The following is a 16,203-nucleotide window of genomic DNA, read 5'->3' as shown; positions in this document are numbered from 1 at the left end:
TGGGAACTGGGCCATGGAACTTCCCATGCTGCTATTTAGAAGTGGACCTAAGCTATGGCTTTTTCAGAATTGTTCTCATCAAGTTGAAAAAGACCAACCTCCTTACTAGCAATTGTTCTGTTAGATTTTCTATTTCTTCCTGATTCAGTTTAGATAAGTTACAAGTTTCTAGGAATTTATTCATTTATTTTTGGTTATCCAATTTCCTGGCTTATAATCACTCTTAAGTAGTTATCTTCTATGATCCTTTGTGTTTCCATGAATTCAAGTGTAATGTCCCCTTTTTGTTTTTATATGTTTTTAGTCCTCTCTCCTCTTTTCATGGTTAATCTAGCTAAAACCCGTCAACTTTTTATGTGTTTAAAAACAGCTCTTGGGGGAGGAGTCAAGATGGCGGAGAAGTAGCAGGCTGAGACTGCTTCAGCTAGCCGGAGATCAGCTAGATAGCTTATCTAAAGATTGCAAACACCTGAAAATCCATCGGCAGATCGAAGAGAAGAAGAACAGCAATTCTGGAAACAGAAAAACAACCACTTTCTGAAAGGTAGGACCGGCGGAGAAGTGAATCCAAAGCGACGGGAAGATAGACCCCGGGGGGAGGGGCCGGCTCCCGGCAAGCGGCGGAGCAACGGTGCACAAAATCAGGACTTTTAAAAGTCTGTTCCGCTGAGGGACATCGCTCCAGAGGCTAAACCGGGGCGAAGCCCACGCGGGTTCAGCGTGGCCTCAGGTCCCGCAGGGTCACAGAAGGATCAGGGGTGTCTGAGTGTCGCAGAGCTTGCGGGTATTGGAACGGGAAAGCCGGCTACAGAGACAGAGCCGACAGTAAGCTCACAGCTCGGTGTTACCTTGAACTGGTCCCAGGCTCGGAGAGCTCGGAGTGCGGCCGGAGGTCAGGCAGACGGGAGTAACTGGGCGCTGTTCTCTGAGGGCGCACTGAGGAGTGCGGCCCTGGGCTCTCGGCTCCTCCAGGCCGTAGACCAGGAGGCCGCCATTTGTATTCCCGTCCTCCGGAACTCTACGGAAAGCGCTCAGGGAACAAAAGCTCCTGAAAGCAAACCCGAGCGGATTACTCACCCCGGCCCCGGTAAGGGCGGTGTAATTCCGCCTGGGGAAAGACACTTGAGAATCACTACACCAGGCCCCTCCCCAAGAAGATCAACAAGAAATCCAGCCGAGACCAAGTTCACCTACCAAGGAGTGTGGTTTCAATACCAAGGAGAGCAACAGAATTCCAGAGGAGGAGAAAGCCAAGCACGGAACTCATGGCTTTTTCCCTGTGATTTTTTTTTAGTCTTGCAGTTAATTTAATTTATTTCTTTTTCATTTTTTTTTTTTCTCGCCTTCGGGTAAATATTTTTTTTTTTTAACTGTTACATTTTTCTTTTTTTAACGATTTTTTACTAGTTTATCTAATATATACATTTTTTCTTTTTTACATTTTTCTTAGGTGTTTTCCTTTTTTTTTTTTTTCTTTTTTTTTCTTTCTTCCTTTTTGAACCTCTTTTTATCCCCTTTTTCCCCCCTCACGATTTTGGATCTCTTCTAATTTGGTTAAAGCATTTTTTCCTGGGGTTGTTGCCACCCTATTAGTATTTTACTTGCCCCTTCATATACTCTTATCTGGACAAAATGACAAGACGGAAAAATTCAACACAAAAAAAAGAACAAGAGGCAGTACCGAAGGCTAGGGACCTAATCAATACAGACATTGGTAATATGTCAGATCTAGAGTTCAGAATGACAATTCTCAAGGTTCTAGCCGGGCTCGAAAAAGGCATGGAAGATATTAGAGAAACACTCTCGAGAGATATAAAAGCCCTTTCTGGAGAAATAAAAGAACTAAAATCTAACCAAGTTGAAATAAAAAAAGCTATTAATGAAGTGCAATCAAAAATGGAGGCTCTTACTGCTAGGATAAATGAGGCAGAAGAAAGAATTAGTGATATAGAAGACCAAATGACAGAGAATAAAGAAGCTGAGCAAAAGAGGGACAAACAGCTACTGGACCACGAGGGGAGAATTCGAGAGATAAGTGACACCATAAGACGAAACAACATTAGAATAATTGGGATTCCAGAAGAAGAAGAAAGAGAGAGGGGAGCAGAAGGTATACTGGAGAGAATTATTGGGGAGAATTTCCCCAATATGGCAAAGGGAACGAGCATCAAAATTCAGGAGGTTCAGAGAACGCCCCTCAAAATCAATAGGAATAGGCCCACACCCCGTCACCTAATAGTAAAATTTACAAGTCTCAGTGACAAAGAGAAAATCCTGAAAGCAGCCCGGGAAAAGAAGTCTGTAACATACAATGGTAAAAATATTAGATTGGCAGCTGACTTATCCACAGAGACCTGGCAGGCCAGAAAGAGCTGGCATGATATTTTCAGAGCACTAAATGAGAAAAACATGCAGCCAAGAATACTATATCCAGCTAGGCTATCATTGAAAATAGAAGGAGAGATTAAAAGCTTCCAGGACAAACAAAAACTGAAAGAATTTGCAAATACCAAACCAGCTCTACAGGAAATCTTGAAAGGGGTCCTCTAAGCAAAGAGAGAGCCTACAAGTGGTAGATCAGAAAGGAACAGAGACCATGTACAGTAACAGTCAACTTACAGGCAATACAATGGCACTAAATTCATATCTCTCAATAGTTACCCTGAATGTTAATGGGCTAAATGCCCCTGTCAAAAGACACAGGGTATCAGAATGGATAAAAAAACAAAACCCATCTATATGTTGCCTCCAAGAAACTCATTTTAAGCCCGAAGACACCTCCAGATTTAAAAGTGAGGGGGTGGAAAAGAATTTACCATGCTAATGGACATCAGAAGAAAGCAGGAGTGGCAATCCTTATATCAGATCAATTAGATTTTAAGCCAAAGACTATAATAAGAGATGAGGAAGGACACTATATCATACTCAAAGGGTCTGTCCAACAAGAAGATTTAACAATTTTAAATATCTATGCCCCCAACGTGGGAGCAGCCAACTATATAAACCAATTAATAACAAAATCAAAGAAACACATCAACAATAATACAATAATAGTAGGGGACTTTAACACTCCCCTCACTGAAATGGACAGATCATCCAAGCAAAAGATCAGCAAGGAAATAAAGGCCTTAAACGACACACTGGACCAGATGGACATCACAGATATATTCAGAATATTTCATCCCAAAGCAACAGAATACACATTCTTCTCTAGTGCACATGGAACATTCTCCAGAATAGATCACATCCTCGGTCCTAAATCAGGACTCAACCGGTATCAAAAGATTGGGATCATTCCCTGCATATTTTCAGACCACAATGCTCTAAAGCTAGAACTCAACCACAAAAGGAAGTTTGGAAAGAACCCAAATACATGGAGACTAAACAGCATCCTTCTAAAGAATGAATGGGTCAACCGGGAAATTAAAGAAGAATTGAAAAAAATCATGGAAACAAATGATAATGAAAACACAACGGTTCAAAATCTGTGGGACACAACAAAGGCAGTCCTGAGAGGAAAATATATAGCGGTACAAGCCTTTCTCAAGAAACAAGAAAGGTCTCAGGTACACAACCTAACCCTACACCTAAAGGAGCTGGAGAAAGAACAAGAAAGAAACCCTAAGCCCAGCAGGAGAAGAGAAATCATAAAGATCAGAGCAGAAATCAATGAAATAGAAACCAAAAAAACAATAGAACAAATCAACGAAACTAGGAGCTGGTTCTTTGAAAGAATTAATAAAATTGATAAACCCCTGGCCCGACTTATCAAAAAGAAAAGAGAAAGGACCCAAATAAATAAAATCATGAATGAAAGAGGTGAGATCACAACTAACACCAAAGAAATACAAACTATTATAAGAACATACTATGAGCAACTCTACGCCAATAAATTTGACAATCTGGAAGAAATGGATGCATTCCTAGAAACATATAAACTACCACAACTGAACCAGGAAGAAATAGAAAGCCTGAACAGACCCATAACCAGTAAGGAGATTGAAACAGTCATTAAAAATCTCCAAACAAACAAAAGCCCAGGGCCAGACGGCTTCCCGGGGGAATTCTACCAAACATTTAAAGAAGAACTAATTCCTATTCTCCTGAAACTGTTCCAAAAAATAGAAATGGAAGGAAAACTTCCAAACTCATTTTATGAGGCCAGCATCACCTTGATCCTAAAACCAGACAAGGATCCCACCAAAAAAGAGAGCTATAGACCGATATCCTTGATGAACACAGATGCGAAAATACTCAACAAAATACTAGCCAATAGGATTCAACAGTACATTAAAAAGATTATTCACCATGACCAAGTGGGATTTATTCCAGGGCTGCAAGGTTGGTTCAACATCCGCAAATCAGTCAATGTGATACAACACATCAATAAAAGAAAGAACAAGAACCATATGATACTCTCAATAGATGCTGAAAAAGCATTTGACAAAGTACAGCATCCCTTCCTGATCAAAACTCTTCAAAGTGTAGGGATAGAGGGCACATACCTCAATATCATCAAAGCCATCTATGAAAAACCCACCGCAAATATCATTCTCAATGGAGAAAAACTGAAAGCTTTTCCGCTAAGGTCAGGAACACGGCAGGGATGTCCATTATCACCACTGCTATTCAACATAGTACTAGAGGTCCTAGCCTCAGCAATCAGACAACAAAAGGAAATTAAAGGCATCCAAATCGGCAAAGAAGAAGTCAAATTATCACTCTTCGCAGATGATATGATACTATATGTGGAAAACCCAAAAGACTCCACTCCAAAACTGCTAGAACTTGTACAGGAATTCAGTAAAGTGTCAGGATATAAAATCAATGCACAGAAATCAGTTGCATTTCTCTACACCAACAGCAAGACAGAAGAAAGAGAAATTAAGGAGTCAATCCCATTTACAATTGCACCCAAAACCATAAGATACCTAGGAATAAACCTAACCAAAGAGACACAGAATCTATACTCAGAAAACTATAAAGTACTCATGAAAGAAATTGAGGAAGACACAAAGAAATGGAAAAATGTTCCATGCTCCTGGATTGGAAGAATAAATATTGTGAAAATGTCTATGCTACCTAAAGCAATCTACACATTTAATGCAATTCCTATCAAAGTACCATCCATCTTTTTCAAAGAAATGGAACAAATAATGCTAAAATTTATATGGAACCAGAAAAGACCTCGAATAGCCAAAGGGATATTGAAAAGGAAAGCCAACGTTGGTGGCATCACAATTCCGGACTTCAAGCTCTATTACAAAGCTGTCATCATCAAGACAGCATGGTACTGGCACAAAAACAGACACATAGATCAATGGAACAGAATAGAGAGCCCAGAAATAGACCCTCAACTCTATGGTCAACTAATCTTCGACAAAGCAGGAAAGAATGTCCAATGGCAAAAAGACAGCCTCTTCAATAAATGGTGCTGGGAAAATTGGACAGCCACATGCAGAAAAATGAAATTGGACCATTTCCTTACACCACACACAAAAATAGACTCAAAATGGATGAAGGACCTCAATGTGCGAAAGGAATCCATCAAAATCCTTGAGGAGAACACAGGCAGCAACCTCTTTGACCTCAACCGCAGCAACATCTTCCTAGGAACAACGCAAAAAGCAAGGGAAGCAAGGGCAAAAATGAACTATTGGGATTTCATCAAGATCAAAAGCTTTTGCACAGCAAAGGAAACAGTTAACAAAATCAAAAGACAACTGACAGAATGGGAGAAGATATTTGCAAACGACATATCAGATAAAGGACTAGTGTCCAGAATCTATAAAGAACTTAGCAAACTCAACACCCAAAGAACAAATAATCCAATCAAGAAATGGGCAGAGGACATGAACAGACATTTCTGCAAAGAAGACATCCAGATGGCCAACAGACACATGAAAAAGTGCTCCATATCACTCGGCATCAGGGAAATACAAATCAAAACCACAATGAGATATCACCTCACACCAGTCAGAATGGCTAAAATCAACAAGTCAGGAAATGACAGATGCTGGCGAGGATGCGGAGAAAGGGGAACCCTCCTACACTGTTGGTGGGAATGCAAGCTGGTGCAGCCACTCTGGAAAACAGCATGGAGGTTCCTCAAAATGTTGAAAATAGAACTGCCCTATGACCCAGCAATTGCACTATTGGGTATTTACCCTAAGGATACAAACGTAGTGATCCAAAGGGGCACATGCACCCGAATGTTTATAGCAGCAATGTCCACAATAGCCAAACTATGGAAAGAACCTAGATGTCCATCAACAGATGAATGGATCAAGAAGATGTGGTATATATACACAATGGAATACTATGCAGCCATCAAAAGAAATGAAATCTTGCCATTTGCGACAACATGGATGGAACTAGAGCGTATCATGCTTAGCGAAATAAGTCAAGCAGAGAAAGACAACTATCATATGATCTCCCTGATATGAGGAAGTGGTGATGCAACATGGGGGCTTAAGTGGGTAGGAGAAGAATAAATGAAACAAGATGGGATTGGGAGGGAGACAAACCATAAGTGACTTTTAATCTCACAAAACAAACTGAGGGTTGCTGGGGGGAGGGGGTTTGGGAGAAGGGGGTGGGATTATGGACATTGGGGAGGGTATGTGCTTTGGTGAGTGCTGTGAAGTGTGTAAACCTGGTGATTCACAGACCTGTACCCCTGGGGATAGAGTATTATGCCTCCATCAGAAAGGATGAATACCCAACTTTTGTAGCAACATGGACGGGACTGGAAGAGATTATGCTGAGTGAAATAAGTCAAGCAGAGAGAGTCAATTATCATATGGTTTCACTTATTTGTGGAGCATAACAAATAGCATGGAGGACATGGGGACTTAGAGTGGAGAAGGGAGTTGGGGGAAATTGGAAGGGGAGGTGAACCATGAGAGACTATGGACTCTGAAAAACAATCTGAGGGTTTTGAAGGGACGGGGGGTGGGAGGTTGGGGTACCAGGTGGTGGGTATTATAGAGGGCATGGATTGCATGGAGCACGGGGTGTGGTGCAAAAATAATGAATACTGTTATGCTGGAAATAAAAAAAATAAATTAAAAAAAAAATAAAATAAAAACAGCTCTTAATTTCATTGGTCTTTTCCATTGTCATTTTAGTTTCTATTTTTATTTATTTCTGCTCCAAACTTTTATTTCTGCCTGCCTGTTCATTTTGGGTTTAGTGTGTCCTTCCATCTAGGTCTTTGAAGTGTAATGATAGATTGTGTATCACAGAATCTTTTTTTAGTAATATATACATTTATTTATTTATTTATAATTTTATTTTATTTTTTTATTTTGAACTTTTTTTTTTAATTTTTTATTTTTTATAAACATATATTTTTATCCCCAGGGGTACAGGTCTGTGAATCACCAGGTTTACACACTTCACAGCACTCACCAAAGCACATACCCTCCCCAATGTCCATAATCCCACCCCCTTCTCCCAAACCCCCTCCCCCCAGCAACCCTCAGTTTGTTTTGTGAGATTAAGAGTCACTTATGGTTTGTCTCCCTCCCAATCCCATCTTGTTTCATTGATTCTTCTCCTACCCACTTAAGCCCCCATGTTGCATCACCACTTCCTCATATCAGGGAGATCATATGATAGTTGTCTTTCTCTGCTTGACTTATTTTGCTAAGCATGATACGCTCTAGTTCCATCCATTTTGTCGCAAATGGCATTGCACTATTGGGTATTTACCCTAAGGATACAAACGTAGTGATCCAAAGGGACACATGCACCCGAATGTTTATAGCAGCAATGTCCACAATAGCCAAACTATGGAAAGAACCTAGATGTCCATCAACAGATGAATGGATCTAGACAGACCCATTCTTAAAGAGGTGCCTGGTACAGGCCATTCTGATTAGGCTTCTGCAGTGACATCTTCAGGTCAATCTCAGTAAATATAATTTAATTTCTTTTTCTAATATAAAAAATAAAAATTATAAATATGATGCATATAAAAATAAATAAATAAAAAATGTACAACACAATGAATTATAAGAGAGTGAACGAACACCCATGAAATATTCATAAAGACCAAGGCATGGAATATGAGATTCACATAAGAGGTTTCCTGCATATATTTTTCAATCCCAGACTTCTTCCTTGACCTCTTGTCTACAAAAAATGGCATTCTTCTTTCCTCATTCTTGATTCTTTACTTTCTATTCATTTTTTTTTCTCCTATTTTCGTGGCTGTAACATTCATTATGAAACCAAATACAAGTGATGACAATAGACATCTTAGTGTCAGTCCTGAACTCAAAAGGAAGCATACACTATTTACTATTAAGGCAATATTTATTTGTTATTGGTTCTTAATTTTTTTATTAAAGAACTTCTTTTTTTTTTTTCTTTAAATTTATTTATTTATTTATTTTTATTTCCAGCATAACAGTATTCATTATTTTTGCACCACACCCCGTGCTCCATGCAATCCGTGCCCTCTATAATACCCACCACCTGGTACCCCAACCTCCCACCCCCCGTCCCTTCAAAACCCTCAGATTGTTTTTCAGAGTCCATAGTCTCTCATGGTTCACCTCCCCTTCCAATTCCCCCCAACTCCCTTCTCCACTCTAAGTCCCCATGTCCTCCATGCTATTTGTTATGCTCCACAAATAAGTGAAACCATATGATAATTGACTCTCTCTGCTTGACTTATTTCACTCAGCATAATCTCTTCCAGTCCCGTCCATGTTGCTACAAAAGTTGGGTATTCATCCTTTCTGATGGAGGCATAATACTCTATCCCCAGGGGTACAGGTCTGTGAATCACCAGGTTTACACACTTCACAGCACTCACCAAAGCACATACCCTCCCCAATGTCCATAATCTCACCCCCTTCTCCCAAACCCCCTCCCCCCAGCAACCCTCAGTTTGTTTTGTGAGATTAAAAGTCACTTATGGTTTGTCTCCCTCCCAATCCCATCTTGTTTCATTTATTCTTCTCCTACCCACTTAAGCCCCCATGTTGCATCACCACTTCCTCATATCAGGGAGATCATATGATAGTTGTCTTTCTCTGCTTGACTTATTTCGCTAAGCATGATACGCTCTAGTTCCATCCATGTTGTCGCAAATGGCAAGATTTCATTTCTTTTGATGGCTGCATAGTATTCCATTGTGTATATATACCACATCTTCTTGATCCATTCATCTGTTGATGGACATCTAGGTTCTTTCCATAGTTTGGCTATTGTGGACATTGCTGCTATAAACATTCGGGTGCATGTGCCCCTTTGGATCACTACGTTTGTATCCTTAGGGTAAATACCCAATAGTGCAATTGCTGGGTCATAGGGCAGTTCTATTTTCAACATTTTGAGGAACCTCCATGCTGTTTTCCAGAGTGGCTGCACCAGCTTGCATTCCCACCAACAGTGTAGGAGGGTTCCCCTTTCTCCGCATCCTCGCCAGCATCTGTCATTTCCTGACTTGTTGATTTTAGCCATTCTGACTGGTGTGAGGTGATATCTCATTGTGGTTTTGATTTGTATTTCCCTGGTGCCGAGTGATATGGAGCACTTTTTCATGTGTCTGTTGGCCATCTGGATGTCTTCTTTGCAGAAATGTCTGTTCATGTCCTCTGCCCATTTCTTGATTGGATTATTTGTTCTTTGGGTGTTGAGTTTGCTAAGTTCCTTATAGATTCTGGACACTAGTCCTTTATCTGATATGTCATTTGCAAATATCTTCTCCCATTCTGTCAGTTGTCTTTTGATTTTGTTAACTGTTTCCTTTGCTGTGCAAAAGCTTTTGATCTTGATGAAATCCCAATAGTTCATTTTTGCCCTTGCTTCCCTTGCCTTTTGCGTTGTTCCTAGGAAGATGTTGCTGCGGTTGAGGTCAAAGAAGTTGCTGCCTGTGTTCTCCTCAAGGATTTTGATGGATTCCTTTCGCACATTGAGGTCCTTCATCCATTTTGAGTCTATTTTTGTGTGTGGTGTAAGGAAACGGTCCAATTTCATTTTTCTGCATGTGGCTGTCCAATTTTCCCAGCACCATTTATTGAAGAGGCTGTCTTTTTGCCATTGGACATTCTTTCCTGCTTTGTCGAAGATTAGTTGACCATAGAGTTGAGGGTCTATTTCTGGGCTCTCTATTCTGTTCCATTGATCTATGTGTCTGTTTTTGTGCCAGTACCATGCTGTCTTGATGATGACAGCTTTGTAATAGAGCTTGAAGTCCGGAATTGTGATGCCACCAACGTTGGCTTTCTTTTTCAATATCCCTTTGGCTATTCGAGGTCTTTTCTGGTTCCATATAAATTTTAGCATTATTTGTTCCATTTCTTTGAAAAAGATGGATGGTACTTTGATAGGAATTGCATTAAATGTGTAGATTGCTTTAGGTAGCATAGACATTTTCACAATATTTATTCTTCCAATCCAGGAGCATGGAACATTTTTCCATTTCTTTGTGTCTTCCTCAATTTCTTTCATGAGTACTTTATAGTTTTCTGAGTATAGATTCTGTGTCTCTTTGGTTAGGTTTATTCCTAGGTATCTTATGGTTTTGGGTGCAATTATAAATGGGATTGACTCCTTAATTTCTCTTTCTTCTGTCTTGCTGTTGGTATAGAGAAATGCAACTGATTTCTGTGCATTGATTTTATATCCTGACACTTTACTGAATTCCTGTATAAGTTCTAGCAGTTTTGGAGTGGAGTCTTTTGGGTTTTCCACATATAGTATCATATCATCTGCGAAGAGTGATAATTTGACTTCTTCTTTGCCGATTTGGATGCCTTTAATTTCCTTTTGTTGTCTGATTGCTGAGGCTAGGACCTCTAGTACTATGTTGAATAGCAGTGGTGATAATGGACATCCGAAAGCAACAGAATACACATTCTTCTCTAGTGCACATGGAACATTCTCCAGAATAGATCACATCCTCGGTCCTAAATCAGGACTCAACCGGTATCAAAAGATTGGGATCATTCCCTGCATATTTTCAGACCACAATGCTCTAAAGCTAGAACTCAACCACAAAAGGAAGTTTGGAAAGAACCCAAATACATGGAGACTAAACAGCATCCTTCTAAAGAATGAATGGGTCAACCGGGAAATTAAAGAAGAATTGAAAAAAATCATGGAAACAAATGATAATGAAAATACAACGGTTCAAAATCTGTGGGACACAACAAAGGCAGTCCTGAGAGGAAAATATATAGCGGTACAAGCCTTTCTCAAGAAACAAGAAAGGTCTCAGGTACACAACCTAACCCTACACCTAAAGGAGCTGGAGAAAGAACAAGAAAGAAACCCTAAGCCCAGCAGGAGAAGAGAAATCATAAAGATCAGAGAAGAAATCAATGAAATAGAAACCAAAAAAACAATAGAACAAATCAACGAAACTAGGAGCTGGTTCTTTGAAAGAATTAATAAAATTGATAAACCCCTGGCCCGACTTATCAAAAAGAAAAGAGAAAGGACCCAAATAAATAAAATCATGAATGAAAGAGGAGAGATCACAACTAACACCAAAGAAATACAAACTATTATAAGAACATACTATGAGCAACTCTACGCCAACAAATTTGACAATCTGGAAGAAATGGATGCATTCCTAGAAACATATAAACTACCACAACTGAACCAGGAAGAAATAGAAAGCCTGAACAGACCCATAACCAGTAAGGAGATTGAAACAGTCATTAAAAATCTCCAAACAAACAAAAACCCAGGGCCAGACGGCTTCCCGGGGGAATCCTACCAAACATTTAAAGAAGAACTAATTCCTATTCTCCTGAAACTGTTCCAAAAAATAGAAATGGAAGGAAAACTTCCAAACTCATTTTATGAGGCCAGCATCACCTTGATCCTAAAACCAGACAAGGATCCCACCAAAAAAGAGAGCTATAGACCGATATCCTTGATGAACACAGATGCGAAAATACTCAACAAAATACTAGCCAATAGGATTCAACAGTACATTAAAAAGATTATTCACCACGACCAAGTGGGATTTATTCCAGGGCTGCAAGGTTGGTTCAACATCCGCAAATCAGTCAATGTGATACAACACATCAATAAAAGAAAGAACAAGAACTATATGATACTCTCAATAGATGCTGAAAAAGCATTTGACAAAGTACAGCATCCCTTCCTGATCAAAACTCTTCAAAGTGTAGGGATAGAGGGCACATACCTCAATATCATCAAAGCCATCTATGAAAAACCCACCGCAAATATCATTCTCAATGGAGAAAAACTGAAAGCTTTTCCGCTAAGGTCAGGAAAGAACTTCTTTTTAATTTCTAATTTGTTAAGCGTTATTTCATAGAAGATGACTAAATTTATTATGGCTCCATCAGAAAGGATGAATACCAAACTTTTGTATCAACATTGGTGAGACTAGAAGAGACAATGCTGAGAGAAATAAGTCAAACAGAGAGAGTCAATTAAGATATGGTTTCGCTTATTTGTGGAGCATAACAAATAACACGGCGGACATAGGGAGATGGAGAGAAGAAGTGAGTTGGGGGAAATTTGAGGGGGAGAGAAACCATGAGAGACTGTGGACTCTGAGAAAAATCTAAGTGTTTTGGAGGGGAGGGTGGTTGGAGGTTGGGTAAGCCTGATGGTGGGTATTATGTAGGGCATGTCACTGGTGTGGTACATAAACAATGAATTCTGAAACACAAAAGAAATTAGAGAGAAGAAGGGAGTTGAGGGAAATTGGAAGGGGAGGTGAACCTTGAGAGAATATGGACTCTGAAAAACAATCTGAAGGATTTGAAGGGGCGGGGGGTGGGAGGTTGGGGGAACCAGGTGGTGGGTATTGGAGAGGGCACAGATTGCATGGAGCACTGGGTGTGGTGCAAAAACAATGAATACTGTTACACTGAAAATAAAGTTTAAAAAATATAAATAAATAAATATATATATATATATATATATATATATTTTTTTTTAAAGATTATTAAATCTGACCAACTCTTCTTTTTTCCATCTGTTTAAACTGCCATATTATTTTCTTTTAATCTACTAATGAGACAAAGTATACTGATCAATTTTCAAGCACTAAAGCATCCTTAAATCCCTGGAAGACACCACTTTGGTCATATTATATTTTTCATAGAATGCAAGATTCAGTTTGCCAATTTGAAGAATCTGAGGAGGTATAGGTTTATGAGTCAGCCTGTCCTACAATTTTTCTTTCTCATGTCCAGGTTGTGGTAACCTCATAAATATATCTGGGAGTCTATCCTCTCTTTGGGTGTTCTGTTTTTTAACCAGTGTAGTATTCATGAGAAATATTGTAAGCTTCCAAATGACATCATGTTCCTTAATTTAGTAACATTCATTAGTAACTGAGGAAGCATGCTTTGTATTAACAGAGAGTTTACTATTTAGAAATTAGTGCGGGCAGTTGTTTGAGAGGTTCTATTGATAGTCCCAAGGACCTGTGACTGATCTATGCCAAACTGATCAATTCTTACTAGAATGTATCTATGACATTACCAATTATATGACAGGTATTTAAGGTATTAAAATATTTGGTTTCCTTTAGTGATGAGAGCTGGCTCTCCCAAAATACTCTAATGGACCAACCATTTTCTCTTGAAATAACTGTAGTTGTTAGTTTCTGATGAGTATATTTTCTGATGACTCCAAAATCACATTATTCATTGCTAGAAGCTGAGAGTTCAGTGGAAAACTTTTGCCAAAGATTGTAGTTTGCACGCATAGGGATATTTGCTTAAGAAGTCATTTATGTCATATGGCCGTTAAAGCACTGTTTGGAATATAGTCTGTGCCACAGCACTGAGAGCATGTTTTTTGCTCCATACTAAATTAAAAAATAGATTTCATTTTGGTCCCTTATGCCCAAAAGTGAATTAAGGATGGAACATGTGGGTGCCTGGGTGGCTCAGTTGGTTAAACATCTGACTTTGGCTCACATCATGATCTCAGGATCCTGGGATCAAACCTCAGGGTGGGCTCTATGCTTAGCAGGGAGTCTGCCTATCCCTCTGCATCCTAAGTTTTGTTGTAGTCTTCTCTCATGGTTCCTCTCCCACTCTGATTTCTCCCCCTTCATTTTTCCCTTCTCTTAATGCTTAGGAGACAGGAATAGAATTTAGTGATTCATCAGTTAACATATAATATCCAGTACTCATCCCAAGTGCCCTCCTTAATGCCCATCACGCATTTACCCCATCCCATCACACATCTCCCCTCTAGCAAGCCTGTTATTCCTCTCTATATAAGAGCACCTTATGGTTTGCCTTCTTTCTGTTTTTATCTTATTTTTCCTTCCCTTCCCCTGTGTTCATCTGTTTTGTTTCTTAAACTCCACATATGTGTGAAGTCATATGATATTTGTCTTTCTCTGAATGACTTATTTTGCTGAGCCTAATACACTCTAGTTCTGTCTATGATGTTGCAAATGGCTAGATGAGCTGATGAATGAATAAAGAACAAGTGGTATATATATATATAAAGTGCAATATTAGCCATCAGATAGAATAAAATCTTGCCATTTGGGTGATGAACCATGAGAAACTCCTTCATATTTCTGTATGTAATGGGTCAGTAAATATTTATATTTAGGTATTTAGAATGTTCCCAATTATGTGTCTCATTTATGCTTACAACATCTCCAACTTTTTCTTACTGCTATGAATGTATCAGTAAATTACATTGGAATCAGTACAACTTGGTGGAATTCCCAGCAAAAGACATATTAAGTAATATTAGAAAGAAAGAAATAGGGATTTCCGTATAAATTCCATCTATTTCAACTACATTTTGCTAAATCATGAGGATACAGATACTCTATTTCAGAGAATCTGAGAGTAAGGTTGACTAACAATAAAGATGAATGTAGTTTTTCCTTATTATACATTTTGACTAGCATTCTTTTCTTGTTTTTAATATTTTTTAATTGTGGTAAAAGATATAGAATAAAATTTCCCCTTTTAATAATGAAAATATTCTTGATTTAAGAATAGATACTTCAGATATGCATTTGATGACTACTGTTAACATAGAAGTTTCTTTTTAATCTGTTATATTTTGTTCTCTCCTTTTTTCTTGCTATTTGCATTTCTTTCTTTTGTGGTTCCTTTTGTATCCTTTTACCTTCTTAAATCTACTTCTGCTTCTTTCCTTACTGATTTTTTTTTATTAATTTTTTATTTTTTGTAAACATATATTTTTATCCCCAGGGGTACAGGTCTGTGAATTACCAGGTTTACACACTTCACAGCACTCACCAAAGCACATACCCTCCCCAATGTCCATAATCCCACCCCCTTCTCCCAAACCCCCTCCCCCCAACAACCCTCTAAAATGCATATTTTAAAAGATGAGCAATACCTATTTTTTTAATCAAAACTGTTGAGAACATATATTTTCAGATGCATCTCGTAGAAAGGTAAATTGGTCTAGTCTTTCTGAAAGGTTATTTGGAAACATAAATTAAATGCTATAAGAATGAGACTGTGGACTCTGAGAAACAAACTGAGGGTTTTGGAGGGAGGGAGAGTGGGGTTTGGGTGAGCCTGGTGGTGGGCATTAAGGAGGGCATAGATTGCATGGAGCACTGGGTGTGGTGCATAAACAATGAATGCTGGAACACTGAAAAGAAATAAAATTTAATTAAAATATTAAAAAAAAAAAAAAGATACTTCAGGGGCGCCTGGGTGGCTCAGTGGGTTAAGCCACTGCCTTTGGCTCAGGTCATGATCTCAGGGTCCTGGGAATGAGCCCCGCATCGGGCTCTCTGCTCAGTGGGGGAGCCTGCTTCCTCCTCTCTCTCTGCCTGCCTCTCTGCCTGCTTGTGATCTGTCTCTGTCAAATAAATAAATAAAATCTTTAAAAAAAAAAAGAATAGATACTTCATATGAATTGAATTGATATTCACATATAGTCCTTTGAATAAACTCAAAGAAAATTAAGAATCAAATATATACAGTGTACTTCCAACAGGTGGTGTTTAAGAAGGGATTAATTCTTGAGAACCTGGAATGGGACATGTTATGCTTCAGAATTCTAGAAACTTGTCAACAATTTTAAATGGAGGTGATATTTACATATACTGACTTGTATTCCTATCATTTGTTGAAAATTGTGACTCATTACTCTTTGAAACAATTAGTTAATAGTTTAGCTAATTTTTTGTGGCACAGTATATAATCTCAATAATAATTATTTAACTCATTCTTGAAG

This window comes from Mustela erminea, chromosome 1, assembly GCF_009829155.1.
Source record: "Mustela erminea isolate mMusErm1 chromosome 1, mMusErm1.Pri, whole genome shotgun sequence".
Classification (NCBI taxonomy): domain Eukaryota; kingdom Metazoa; phylum Chordata; class Mammalia; order Carnivora; family Mustelidae; genus Mustela; species Mustela erminea.
This window is presented reverse-complemented; position numbering follows the sequence as displayed.